The sequence below is a fragment of the Hibiscus syriacus genome, unplaced genomic scaffold (assembly GCF_006381635.1).
Source record: "Hibiscus syriacus cultivar Baekdansim isolate YM2019G1 unplaced genomic scaffold, ASM638163v2 tig00111199_pilon, whole genome shotgun sequence".
NCBI lineage: Eukaryota > Viridiplantae > Streptophyta > Magnoliopsida > Malvales > Malvaceae > Hibiscus > Hibiscus syriacus.
In genome coordinates, this window is record NW_024063015.1 from 725,605 (window position 1) to 741,922 (window position 16,318).

Consider the following 16,318-nt stretch of genomic DNA (forward strand, 5'->3'; position numbering starts at 1 on the left):
CACACCTTCTAATTGCCTTATGGTAGTATCAATACACATAGACTTAGATTGTAATTTCTTGCTTACCATATTAACTGCAAATAAAATGTTATACCAAATCACAACACCAAGCAAAAACACAAAACTTGAAGTGCATTCACCAAACTTTCATCTTTACTTTTGACTTGCATCATTTTCACAAGATTCATATAATTCACACAAAGCCAATTTTATTTGGGGACATTGAAATCTAATAGCTTTGACACTTTTAATTAGACTCTCCTATCGAGTATTTGATAAATATTTCACAGTTAATCCAGGAACATTATCAAGTAAAATTTCCATCTCTTTGTAGAACCCAAAACAATATATATACTTTGAACAACTCCAAAAAAAGAAATAGCTTTAACACAAGAATGTATCATATCACCAAGAGTGAGATTTAGACTATGACAAGCACAAGGCATGTATAATGCTTTTGGATTAATTTTAAGAAATCTTTTTTGAACACCTTGGTACTTTCCTTTCATATTAGAACCGTTATCATAACCTTTTCCCCTCACATTATCAACATTAAGATCAAAAGACTACAAAACATTTTGTAGTTCATTAAAGAGTCTTAATCCAGATGTACCATCCACTTTTAGAAACTCCAAAAAGAACTCCTCAATTTCAACTTTGTTATTTAATATATTAACATATCGAACTATGAAGGTCATTTGTTCTTGATGGCTCACATCAGGCGTCAATCAAGAATTATGGAAAAGTATTTAGCCTCTTTAATGATCTTAATGATAGAATTTCTCACACTTTGAGACAAAAGTGAAATGAACTCATTTTGAATTTTATGTCCAAGATAATGATAATGAATTTCACGATCTTGAATGCGTCTAACATGATCTTGCATAATCACATCAAACTCTGCAATAATTTCAATCAATCCCAGAAAATTACCATTGTTATCTTGATATAGTTTTTTATTGGATCCTCGAAATGCAAGATTATGTTTAGCAAGACATTTCATAAGTGGAAATATTCTTTGTAACACTTGTCTCCAACGCTCTTTCTCTTTCATAATATCTTCTTACAAATTTTTATCGATGTTTGATTTTATCCATCTTACTCTCAATTCATTCCAAGTATTCATATTAGTCATATGTTCAACACTATTTTCATGTTGTTTAAGCATTTGGCTAATATGTTTACAATCACTTAATCCATCATTTGCTAACAAACTTACATTACTAATCGATTTGAACAACTTGCAACAAAAACAATATACTTTGTTAACATTTTTGGAATAACTAACCTTTTTTTATCACTAGTCTCACCATTGCTCAACTTTCTAGAATAATGCATATGAATGTCTATATATTTATCAATAGGAATTTCAAGATCCATTTCTCTTATGGGCCCTTTTCCAACTAATATATCCCTCGCATTATTGTCAAGTGCCTAAATTTTCAACATTTTCATCAATTGGCACATCATTAAAGTCAAGTGGATCATTCACTTCATTCATATTTTCAAAATTTCCAGGATTTTCAGTATGCAAATTTTCAGTTGATTGATTCAAAGTTTCATGAGAATCAACATTTTTAAACACAAATTTATCAAGAGCACCTTTTTGTGACTTCTTTAACTCCTCCTCTCGCTTCCTTTTTTTCTTTTTTTTTCTTTTTTCACTTTCAGGCAAATGTTTTTTAGGCAACATCTCATCAAAGAGTCAAACACAAACCAATTCTAATAAATAAGTATAAGAAAAGAACAATTGCACATTGATTCTTCAATTAGAATTGTAACCCATTGGAGTAAGATAAAATCTCAAATTCCCAATTGATAATTGACACTGTTGACATAAATTAATATTTATAACATGAACACCACAATAAACAACATCAAATAAGACTCTAAATAACTACTGTATACATTTGTTCTAAAAAAATCTATTGTACAAAATAGGCATGTGATAATTACTTTAAAATTTATAATTTATAATTTATAATTGTAAGTTTGTACAGAATTAGAGAATTACAATTTGTACCATAGACAAAACAAATACAAAAATACATAATTACTATACAGAAAAGAAATTTACAGAATTATCAGACATCATTGTAGATTTGTAGAATTTTTTAAATCAAGAATATTATTATAATTATAATTATAATTATAAGTTATGTTTAATAATTAAAAATAGGAAAGAGAAGGAGAAACAAGCATACCTTCTAATTTCTCAATTAGACCAGTTCACAATCGCCAATTTCCCTCTGCAAGACCGCGAGTTGGAAAAATTAGAATAGTAAATAAGGACTCAATTGATTGAATATATGATTCTAATATTTGATAGATGAGATTTGATTATTTGTGGTTGATGAATCCATTCTTTCTCTATTATATTAGGGAATTTTATTCCCGTTGTGCCACCATATTGATTGGAAAAAAATAGGAATTTAGGAAAGGAAGAAGAAAAATTTAATGGTGTTTAATATTATGATTAATAATTAGACTGTTGTAAACTTGAAACTTGAGCTTCAGAGAATCAGTTATAGTGGACTGAACTACTGAAGGTAACAAGAAGAAGGAGATGAAGCGTCAAAAGTTTTTAAGAAGATGTAATTGTGATTCAAAGGTAAAAAGTAATTTTAATTTTTTTATTTTTTAAATATGCATGACAACTAACAAGCATTAATATAGGAAGTTTATTTTTGTTGTGGGCTTGTGGGTTGTGACATCCCGTCATTCAACTTTGCAGTAGGTAAGAATAATTTTTTTTAAAGTAATAGTAGACTAGCAGATTGGGAAGATTGGGCCCTTCCAAACTTGGGCCCTAGGCGGTCGAACTTCACGCCTGGGCTCAAGGCCGACCCTGCCTCCATTGGAAAACCGGTATGAAAATCCTCTGTATACCCAAAAACAGGATGATATATTAGCAAAGGTAAAACCAAAATAGGCTCAAAATCTGCATCATCTGACAATTCTGGCACAACCGAATGCATGGAGTAGGACAGAACGACGATCGACATCAACTGAGAGGAATCATTAGTGGGTAGTGAATGAAACGAAAAAGACTCTTGGAAGGATATTGCCATGAATGGAAAGGACTGGCAGCATCAGTCCGCTGTGAGGAAGAAGGTCAGTGTCCAGACGCTGGAAGGATATGTTTCGAGTTTGTCGGTTCAAGGAGTGGGTGCTTGCTGCTGACATCCACCATGGCGAGGAGGGGATGACGGCGTGGGATCAGAATCGCTTGGAAACACAAACGTTAGACCAGCAAATTAGTGATGATTGGATTACCGGCGGTAACAAATCACCGTTCCCATAATGAACCGACAGTGGTAATAATGAACGCTGGTGTGTGAGCGACAAGCATCGAATGTTGATTGGTGAGAAGGTGGTAAGTGGCGGTTGTTTGGGTCATTCGATGTAGTAGTGTGTGTGTAAGGGTATGGCTTAGTTTTGAAAAATAAAGGAAGAGGGAAGAAAGAGTGATGTACGGCTGAGAGAGTAATAAATAAAGAAAAAGAGTTTTTGTTTTAATTAAGGTACGTGGGGTTTGGGTTAAAATAGAAAAGGAATTTGAATTAAAATGGGGATTGTCTCAGGAAAGGCATGCTAATATACGGCGTTACTGGATACATTAAAAGATATTTAACAAATTAGGTTTAGCGTTATCGGAAATGTTGAGTAATAATAATGTATTAGGTTTAAATCATGAAGAAATATTAAAAAATTTGGCAACCGACAAACTTAGCTTGTCGGTTTATGTCGATACTTTATAAAAATATATTGATCCACATCAATATAACATGAAAAAATATGAAAAAACCGGTCACGAAAAGATAAAATCGGTAAAGTGCTACTAGATATATTGAAAGTGTCGATACTTTAATATAAGTATCGACACTTTGTGAATTTAAAAGAGAAACAGTTTTAGCGCCTATAAAGTGTCGATACTTTATAAAAATGTATCGATACATAACGATATAACAGGAAAAAATATGACAAAACCGGTCTCTAAAAGACAACCGGTAAAGCGTTACCGGATATATTGAAAGTGTCGTAAGTATCGACACTTTGTGAATTTAAAAGAGAAGTAGTTTTAGCGCTTATAAAGTGTCAATATTTTATAACAATAGATCGATTCACAACGATATAATAGATAAAAATATGACAAAACTGGTCTCTAAAGGACAAAACTGGTATAGAGCGACCGAATATATTGAAAGTGTCGATATTTTAATATAAGTATCTACACTTTGTGAATTTAAAAGAGAAGCAGTTTTTAGCGCCTATAAAGTGACGATACTTTATAAAAATGTATCGATCTACAACGATATAACAGGTAAAAATATGACAATCGATTTCTAAAAGATAAAACCGGTATAGAGCGACTGGATATATTGAAAGTGTCGATAATTTAATATAAGTATCGACACTTATTGAATTTAAAAGAGAAACAGTTTTAGCACCTATAAAGTGTCGATACTTTATAAAAATGTATCGATCCATAACAATATAACAGGTAAAAATATGACAAAACCGGTCTCGAAATGACAAAACTGGTAAAGCGCTACTGGATATATTGAAAGTGTCGATATTTTAATAAGTACGTGTAATAAAGTATCAATACTTTCAAAGAAATAGGTAATTATACTATCGAAAGTATCGACACATGACATAAAAGTATCGAAACTTTTGTAGTTGTATCGATTAAATATAAATAACATATCCGGTGAAAATATAAAGGGCATAGTTAAATATCTTCTGAAAAATAGATAGAACAGACGAGTTTTTGAAATCAAAGCATAATTGTTGCTGCATTTTAGAAGGCGTTTCTAAAGTAAGTTTGTTTGTTTGTTGCTGCAGTCGAATCGAAAAGTAATTGTCGAAATCCTAGTTTTTTATTATTACAATAATCAGAAATAGGGTTTTTATGTGTTGTTTGGGGTTTTGGAGTAAAGAATCATTTGAGACCGATTACAGGTAGAAAGTGATATTCTAGGTAAAATATAAATATTGATACTTTTATTAAATATTATAGGTTGTATAAATATGCCAATACTTGAAGTATTGAGTGTTCCCATTCGTTTGAAGGAAATAGGGATTAGGGTTTTTTGTTTGGTTTGGGGATTTTGAATTGAAGGCAAGAAAGATTTTGGACCGATTATATAATATTGTAGGTAGAAAATAAATATAAATACATGTATATAATATTATAGGTAAAAAATGATATTTTAGGTTGTATAAATGTGCCAACATATTTTGTAGTGACCATTCAATTTTTTTTGAAGAAAACTGTTTTACCACAAGAGTAGTTATCTATATTTGTATATTGAATAAAGTGTATGTAACAAGTATTTGATTTGATTTGCGTAAACTGATATATGAAGGAAAAATGGAGTCAATGGGTGGAAAAATTGTTGGTGGCGCAGATGACTTTGAAATTGAGACCGAGACTCGAAAGCAACCAAATGGTGGATATATGTACTTCTAGTAAGTATCAATGTATTTTTGTTATTATTATTGAAATGGTAATTGGATTAAAGTATTTAAGAACTTTAAATTGATGACAAATTTTAAATGTTGACAGTATGACCGAATGCAAAAGGATGAAAGAAGGTGGCGAACACATCAGTTCGGTATGTAAATTGAAATTGACATTGAGTATTATTTAGCGTTAATGTATTGATTAAGAAACATTCTTGCTTAATATTAGGTGAGAAATGATGTTTTGGAGAAATGAAATTTGATGAGTGAGGCTGATAAGAAACTTTACATAGCACAGTCAAAGATGGATATTGAAGAATACAAAGAATGGAGGAAAGCACATGAAAAGAATGTATTCATTAAACTTGTAAATACGTTGATACAAAATAAGAACTATAACATTATATATTGTTAAAAAAATGTAGGAAATGTCGACAAGGTGCAACATTGAAAGGATGAATTCATTAATTAAACACCTTAAGGAGAAGGGTCAGTTGAATGTGTTGGGAGAAATGGGGTTTGGATCGTTGGTAGGAGTAAGAGATTGATCTATTCGGAGGGAATTGTGTTGATCCTTGATGGCGCAATTTGATGTCAAACAATGTATTGCTAAATATGGTGATTTTTCATTTCCTCTCGGGATCCCATGTGCTGCAGCCGTCTTGGGGGTAGGAATTGAAGACAAAAGTGATGTAAGAGTCTCTAAGAGTAAGAACTGGAAATCACTTGCATCCAAATATGGTTTGAAGCAGAAGGTGACATGCTAACTTGAAGAGGAAATCAAAAGTGGATCTTACGGGGGATGAGCTGAAGGCCCGAGTTCTATTGTACTTTGTTGGGATCTTTCTTTGTCCAACGGGTGATACGTCAACGAACAAGGACTATATGAAGCTCATTTGCGACGAAGGCTTGAAGGGTGAATTCAATTGGGATGAATATGTCCATTCGAGATTGATTGAATCAATAATCACATTTAAAAAGGGCAGCCAGAGATACCTCAAAGGGTACATAGCAATCTTAGAGGTAAATGAGTTGAAGAATGTTTTTGTTTTTTTTTATATAAAATGATAGTATAGTTATTATATAAAATTATAAATTTTATTATAAATGCAGGTTGCACTATTGGATTTTTGGTCGGGCTGTGAGGTAGTGTCGGCTTATGAAAGAACCGGAGTGGCACGCATCCGTGGATGGGGGAAGGAAGAGGTGGTTAGAGTGATGGCGAAGTTGAAGTTGGATAGACCGAGGAAGCAGAAAGGGTAATAAATGTAATTAAATAATATTAAGAATATAATGTAATATTGTAATTTAATTTTGAAGGTTACTGGCAAGGAGGCAGTGGAGGCAGAGGAGAAGGAAGAAGAGATGATTGTATTGGGGGATGACAGTGAGGGAAAACAAAGTAAATTCGACATTTTGATGTCTGAATTGACTGATATAAAAAAATCCAATTTGATATCATGCAAAGACAATCAAGAGTCAAAGAGAAACTTGAGAGAGTCGAATAGACACTTTAGAGGCATAAGGGGGAAGTGGAAGAAAAAATAGATGGAGTGGTGAAAGGAGTTGAGGTGTTGAGAGGTGAAGTGGTGAAAGAAGTTGAGTTGTTGAGGGGTGAACTTAAGATGGTGACGGGTGAAAAAATTGATGGAGTGGTGAAGGAGGTTATGGAATTGAGGAGTGAAATTACGGGGGTGAAGGGGGTGGTTGATGAAAACTTGGATGAAGGGGGAAATTTATGGGTGAAATAAAAGAGATGAGCTATGTAGAGCAAAAATAAGATGAACTGAAAAAAATATGAAGAAGAAAAGAGGGAGGAAGAAGAAAAGAGGGAGGAAATGAGGAGGAAGGATGTCGATGTGATCTATACACCTGAGAGTGTTATAGATGCAGATTTGGATTCAGAATGTCCTGCACCCTAGAAGAAGAAGCAGAAGGTAAGTTGAATAAAAGAAAACTTAACTTGATCTTTATCATGTTGTTGTGACAAAAATTTGTATGCAAAATTGTAAGTTGAAAAAGCAGATATTCCAAGCGGTGAAATAAAAGAGATGAAGAGCTATGTAGAGCAAAAATAAGATGAACTGAAAAAAATATGAAGAAGAAAAGATGGAGGAAGAAGAAAAGATGGAGGAAATGAGGAGGAAGGATGTCGATGTGATCTATACACCTGAGAGTGTTATAGATGCAGATTTGGATTCGGAATGTCCTGCACCCTAGAAGAAGAAGCAGAAGGTAAGTTAAATAAAAGAAAACTTAATTTGATCTTTATCATATTGTTGTGACAAAAATTTGTATACAAAATTGTAAGTTGAAAAAGCGGATATTCCAAGCGAAATTGATGACATCGAAGCTGCAATTTGTGATTATTTATGGAATAGTGGGTTAGAATCAGGGTAAGTGAAATATATTGTTTTGTGAGTGATATTTAAATATTTCATGACAAGATATTAATCCTAATGATTCATACAGATATTCTATAATCTCAGTGGGAAATCAATTCGCTAATGTATCTGATGTTGCAACGTTGAAGCCTACGGAATGGGTTGACGGTGTGGTAAGTAGAAAGTACAACATGTTAACAACCTATTGAATATGTTCTGATTGTGTAATTAATTTTGTTAGGTTATTGATTTCCTCGCCTGGACAGTATGTTACGATTCGAAAAAGTCACTCCGGAGGATTGGCTACCTTCCATACCACTTAGCGGTGAGTTAAATTAATAAATGTTGAAAAGTAGTGTTATAGACGGTAAATTAATAATGATTGTCGTGTAATTGTAGCAACAGGCGTTGGATGCTAACATCAAAGTAAGTGTTGAGAGTATTGCTATTTTTTGGGGTCCATATTGGGTAACTATGTGAAATTCATCGACTGTGAGAAGGTAAGACACCATACGAATTGCAAATGATATTTTCGGATATAGAATGTTGAATTTTTTTAAATTAGGTGTAGATTTGTTGCAGATCATGATCACAATAAACTACCTTAATTCACATTGGTATTTGCTGGTGTTGGATATGGTAGATCATATTGCAACAATATATGATATTCTGTTTACATCTGAAGCAATTAAACAGAGAGTGAATGATGCTAAAAGATTGGTATGTATGAAAGGATATTATGTAAATTATATTGCCTAATTTGTTTGGATCATAACTTCATATTTTTTAATACAGATAAAAATATTAGATAGTTATAATAAGAAATGCAATTGGGTAGAAGAATGTGGATCTCTAGGAAAGTTTCCCTTGAAAAATTTCAAATTTGTGGAGCTAAGATGATGAACATTGAATGTGTATGAGATGTTATCATAAATAGAAAACTTAATTTTGCAGGTTTCATAATTGACATGTGTAGTTTTCAAATTTTGTAACAGATATGATTGCGACTTGTATGTGATGATGTGGATGGAATCGATTGGTTCTATAGGGAAAACTGGTGATTTTGTAAGTGGAATTAAAAATTCGTTTGCGGTTAAATTGTTAAAAGTCGTAGATTGAATGTTGTGGTTTACAATACTTAACGTATTGATAATTTGAATTTAGGTTGTTGGAGAGTGGGATCGATTGCGAATATTAAACGATATCGTAAGCCACAATCAAAATCAACTAAGACAGGAGATAACAAAAGCTGTCATGAGACACAAGAATAACAAAATGAAGCGATGATGTAAATGTAGGGTTAATTTTGTATAAGATTTATAATTTTGTATACGATTTATAATTTTGTATGTGAATGTAATTATGTATGAGATGAGAAAAGTTAGTAGTAGGTTGTTGTACATGTTTCGTATACACAGTAAGAGTCATATTGGTACTTACGAGATATGGAGATCGTTGTCTGCATTATTCCAAATGTCATCATAATTGTTATCATGTGCGGGATTAAAAGACTACTATTCTATATGAGGATATGTACAATAACTACAAAATTCAATAACTTTAAAGTAAAAGGTAAATTTACAATGTAGTTGGTAAAAATAGACTTTTTTTTATGAAAAATTAATAAACACAAAGATTTGTTTCCAACATTTTGTCCAGTATGGTTACTAAACGTAAAATTTCCAAAAAATAGGTAAACATATGTGTCGATACATTTATAAAAATATCGATCCCAAAAACATCGAAACCCGTAATTATAATGTAATAAGTAATTTTGTAATATAACCGATATAAATATACCAAATTTATGTGAGAATAGGTCTACATAATGTATCAACACTTTCTCATTTTGTGTCGATACTTTTTGTCCAGAATGAATGGCCAAAATGATGAACGCATTTGTGTCAATACATTTATTAAAAGTATTGATCCCAGAAACATCGAAACTCATAAATATAATGTAATATGTAAATTTACAATGTAACTGATATAACTATACCGATTTTATGAGAAAATAGGTCTACATAATGTATCGCCACTTATGGAATTTGTGTCGATACTGTTTGTTCAGAAGGAATGCCCAAAAGGGTGCACCCATAAAGTGTCGATACATTTTATGAAAAGTTTCGATCCTAAAAACATTGAAACCCCTAATTATAATATAATAGGTAATTTTTTAATATAACCGGTATAAATATACCGATTTTATGTGAGAATATGTCTACATAATGTGTCGACACTTTTTAATTTTGTGTCGATACTTTTTTGTCCAGAATGAATGTCCAAAATGGTGAACGCATAAAGTGTCGATACATTTATAAAACGTATCGATCCCAAAAACAACGAAACCGATAATTATAATGTAATAGGTAAATTTAAAATGTAACCGGTATAAATATACCGGTTTTATGTGAGAATAGGTCTACATAATGTGTCGACACTTTTGAATTTGTGTCGATACTTTTTGTCCAGAATGAATGCCCAAAATGGTGAACGCATAAAGTGTCGATACATATAAAAAAAAATATCGATTCCAAAAACATCGAAACCGATAATTATAATGTAATAGGTAAATTTACAATGTACCCGATATAAATATATCGATTTTATGTGAGAATAGGTCTACATAATGTGTCGACACTTTTGAATTTGTGTCGATACTTTTTTTCCAGAATGAATGTCCAAAATGGTGAACGCATAAAGTGTCGATACATATATAAAAACTATCTATTCCAAAAACATCGAAATCGATAATTATAATGTAATAGGTAAATTTACAATGTAACCGATATAAATATATCGATTTTATGTGAGAATAGGTGAACTAATGTATCGACACGTTTTAGATTTGTGTCGATACAATTTTAAATATCACATGTTTTCCCCCTTCATTATTTATAAATTATAATCGATATAAACTCCAAATCGATAAACCCTAAACCTAAAGGCAAAAGAGAACTCTTCATCTCCAACGAATAGTAGCGTTATCATAACAGTGACAATCAGATATTCATGTAAATTTATTGATATTTTATGGGTTTGATTGATTTCCAGATTGGAGTTTTTTTTCCTAAATGTGTTTGTGTTCCAATGTAATATCATCCACACCCAAAATGGCTCCAAAACGTCAGTGTCAGAACCGAGGTCTTTCTCAAAGCTCTTCTCAACTCAGGTCATCTCAACCATAACATTATTCTCAAATAATCGCTTCTTCTGATGAAATCATGTCGTTCGAAACTCTGAACTTTAGATCCGATACAGAGAAAGAAAGATAGTAGACGAGTTTTAAAGTAAGGAAGATTCGTCCCGAACATGTCATTGACCTGAGTTTCTTGTTTGATGATAAATATGCATTTAGTTTTAAATTCACATTTACATCTTGGGGTTGACTTGAATTCCTTGGTGTAGAACCAAAATATTACCCCAACCTAGTTAGAGTCTTCTACAACAATGCTTCCTTACAGCACGAGCATAATAAGAGTAATATAATAGGAATTAATACCCATGTCATGGGGAAGGATATATATATCTCCGAAAACTATTGTGGAGGGTCTAGGTGTCGAGAATAAAGGGGATTCAAATGAAAATAATATATATACTACAATACAACGGGTTGCTAGAAATAACCCAATTCACCTAGATGTAGAGTCGAGAGTGTTTCACAAAATGCTCACTTGGTATATTCGGCCTAGTGGGGGAAACATTCAACGCTTCGAGACAGCGATTATTGGTGGATAGCAAATTATAAATCCAAAACGGCTCCAAATATTGCTAAACTGATATTTAATACAATTGTATATATGATCACAAAGGGAGCAACAATTTCAATTTCACTACCATATGGATGTGTCATCACCCATATGTTGAATAAGAAAAAACTTGATTTTTCGCATGACGCTCCTGTTCGATTAACCCGCAAGATTGACATGTTATTTATTAAAAAACAGGATATGATTTTGTTGAAAAAGTCGGTTGGAAGCGTGCCAAGGAGGTCGGATTAGATCAAGAGAGGGAGAAAATGAACCTCATTGGCCATGAAGACGACTAACCAATTGGAGACACAATGATGGAAGAAGCTTCAGTTGGAGATGATGTCACAATTAAGACGGTGATGGAATACATGATCAATTTTCGGGAGCATATTGATTCCCTTGTGAGTGGAATGCGAGCCGATGTTTCATCATTGTGCGATGAATTCTCCATGTTGCGTGACGAATTACGTCAACGACATCAAACGAGTTAGGTAATTAATTATTTATGTTTCTAAACATTTACACATTCTGAAATGTATTTTATTTTCTTTTAACAGATGTTGACAACCAAGAGGTCAATGAAGATGAAGATGACGACGACGATGATGATGATGATTATGATGATCCAAACAAGTATATCGTGTCTGTAACGCCGCCTGCAAGAAAACTTTTAATTTTTTATGTCAATGGTGTCCTTGCCTACTTCCCAAGACAGCCAAAAGGTTTTAATTCTGTTATTTTGTATCCATTATTTTAACATATAAGCGTAGAACTTTAATCTCATTTTCTTTATGTTGTAGATTTTGTCCTCAGAACATGATTATATGAATTTATACATTTTTGTGTAGACAATTTTGTTGTTGTCATTTGGTCTTCCAATATGAGGTTAGAACTGCTGACCAATTGCATTACTGTAGACAAAATCGTTAATATACAATTAAATGTTAACATTCAAACTTGATTACAATCTCAGGCATAACATCGACCATGTACTTGAAAAACTACATTTGCTGTCTAACCATTTTCTAGTCACTTGGGTAAGATGAATCTCATTAAAGTTTGTTGACTTTTATTTGTCTATGATTCCTACATATTTATGTTCGACTATTTGTGAACAGGATCAAGCAAATTGCAAAACATACGATAATATTACATACTGTAAAGATCTTAATGATGTTTGGAACGCATTTCCTTATTTCAACGACCTAAATACATTGTTGGTCGATGATTCACCGGAAAAAATGATTTATAATATGGTAAGTTACATTTATGCAATATGTTTTTCCAGTTAAATAGGTATTTATACATTGATTGATTAATAATTTATGTGTTATATAGAAATACAATTACATATTTCCACATCCCTTTGACGCTGCTTTCCATTTGGGCGACAATGCTCTAGGTATGACACAAATTTATTCATGCTTATGCGAATTTAGTTTATTGTTAGTAAAATTGCACCTCATTAGTTTGATAATTGAAATTATTTATATATGTCATCAGAAAAAGGCGGTAACATACGAGAGTATTTGGAAAATTTGTTGAATGCGCCTAATGTTCCGGACTTAGTTAGAAATAACCCTTTTTCATCGGATTAATTTTGTTGTGGGTACATTATTTGAACATTGTATAATTTCTTGTGTATGTATGTTTTGGTTTGATTATATTGTGTGTATATTTTCATTCGGATGGGATGGGTTGTGCATAACAAAATAATATATCTATCTCTTACATGTGAGTACATTATTCCCACCATGTGACAAGTGTGACAACCCCATCAACTCACAACTCAGCTTTGAACTCAATCAATATTGTGTTTTACCCGCTTGATGGTTCATAACGTATGTTACTTGAACAATATGAATCAATTATGCAATTTTCATATTCAATTTAACACTGCATTTAAAATTCATTTCATATGTAATTGGAGTTTGAATTTAAATTTCAATTTGAGTTTGAGTTTCAATATAAATTTCGGCTCCATTATAAATATTAGCCTGAGCCTTTGTTCCATCCAAACAACAATTTACTCAATGAAAACATCGGGAGTGTCTCAAATTTCATTTATAAGGTAACAATTTATATTTTTCAAAACTTATTAACTTAGCTAATATGCATGTTATCATTGATTATTCCATATTTGCTTCTCTGTATACAGATACATTTAAGGATTGTTGAAATATCAATACTAGTTATTAATGTATTTTATATCTGCGTGCAAATGTATCGAAACACATTATTAAAGAATCGTTTTCTATAATTTCCACAACAAAGTTTTTATACTTAGAAATATCGGTAACTTACAAACATGTATCGACACATAAAGTTTCCAAACTTAAAGTTTCCCATAAAATGTCGATACATTTTTAAAAAGTATCGATCCCAAAAACATCGAAACCGAAAATTATAATGTAATAGGTAAATTTACAATGTAACCAATAAATATACCGGTTTTTTGAGAAAGATATACATAATGTATCGAAACTTGTAGAATTTGTGTCGATACTTTTGGTCCACAAGGAATGCCAAAAAAAGTGTACCCATAAAGTATCGATATATTTTTAAAAAGTATCGATCCCAAAAATATCAAAACAAATAATTATAATGTAATAGATAAATTTACAATGTAACCAGTATAAATATACGGTTTTTTATGTAAGATAGGTGTACATAATGTGTCGACACTTTTGAATTTTGTATCGATACTTTTTCTAGAATGAATGCCCAAAAGTGAACGCATAAAGTGTCGATACATTTATAAAAGTATCGATCCCAAAAATCGAAATAAATAAGTATAATGTAATAGGTAAATGTACCCAATATAAATATTCGGTTTTATGAGAAAATAGGGGAACATAATGTGTCGACACTTTTTTAATTGTGTCGATACTTTTGTCCAGAATGAATGTCCAAAATGGTGAACACATAAAGTGTCGATACATTTATAAAAGGTATCGATCCCAAAAATATTGAAACTAATAATTATAATGTAATAGGTAAATTTACAATGTAACCAGTATAAATATACCGATTTTATGAGAAAATAGGGGAACATAAGGTGTTGACACTTTTTGTCCAGAATGAATGCCCAAAATGGTGAACGCATATGTTTACATTTATAAAATTGATCCCAAAAACATCGAAACCAATAATTATAATGTAATAGGTAAATTTACAATGTAACCAATATAAATATACCGGTTTTATGAGAAAATAAGGGAACATAATGTGTCGACACTTTTTAAATATGTGTCGACACTTTTTAAATATGTGTCGATACTTTTTGTCCAGAATGAATGCAAAAAATGGTGAACGCATAAAGTGTCGATATATTTATAAAAAGTATCGATCCCAAAAATATTGAAACCGACAATTATAATGTAATATGTAAATTTACAATGTAACCGATATAAATGTACCGGTTTTATGAGAAAATAGTTAAACATAACGTATCGACATGTTTTAGATTTGTGTCGATACTTTTTGTCCAAAATGAATGCCAAAAGGGTTGCACGCATAAAGTGTCGATATATTTTTAAAAAGAATCGATCCCAAAAACATCGAAACTGATAATTATAATGCAATAGGTAAATTTACAATGTAACCGGTATAAATATACTGGTTTTATGAGAGAATAGGTCAACATAATGTATCGACACTTTTAAATTTTTGTCGATACATTTAAATAACGCGTTTTTTCTTTCTTCATTATTTATATGTAAGGCTAAAAACCCCAAATCGATAAACCCTAAAGGTAGTTCTCTTATCTTCCTATTTGACGAATACCAGCGTTCATAACAGTTACGATCAATTATTCATGTAAATTTATCAATATTATGGTATTGATTTCCAGATTGGACACTTTTTTCCCTTCTTGTGTTCGATAGGTATGTTGTCAAAACCCTAATTTTTTAAAAAGTATTCAGAAAGAGGGGGTTACGTTTTAAAGTTTGTTGCTTGTGAATGGTTATAGGTTGCAAGTTCAATCTTTGTTCGCGAAGATGATGACCTTCAAATGGAGCCCTAGCGTATCAATATTGAAGAAAATCGAAAGCGACCGCTAAGTATCAATGTATTCATCTAATTGTTCTTGAAATGGTAATTGGATTAAAGTATTTAATCCAATTTAATTGATTCAAATCTCTATAGTCTGACTGAATGCGAAAGGATAAAGGAAGCTCATAATCATGTTTACAGCATAGCCAATAAAACCCCTTGCAGGGTCCAAATGATAAGCTAGGAATTGGTAAGGCAAGATTCCTTTAAGGGTTTAGGGTTTAGAGCCCTCCAACGTAAGGATTGCATGATTGAACATTACGTATAATAGTTGTATTCAGTTGTTGAAGAATTGTTCTTAATTTTATATAAGGATAGTTGTTATGATATACGTTCACGTTTCAGGACCAATTAGTTAGATGCGTGTAGTAGCCTATATCCTCGAGGTAGAGCACAAGAAATCTGGCACTTAAAGATTTACAAAGAGCGGTAGCTTTTGCTCTGAATAAAGACCGAACCTAGAATCAACTTTGGAATTATGCCTATCATGCTGAAGAGAACCTGCTGAATAATAGGATGTGCACACAACTGCAAGCATTTTAAACCCTAAACCTAACTACTCAGATGGAAAATTATGCAACAGAGATGTCAATCATTTTATGGGAAATCCTGGCATCTTTGTTGTATAATATTCTATGTGAGAAGTTGGGTTTAGCG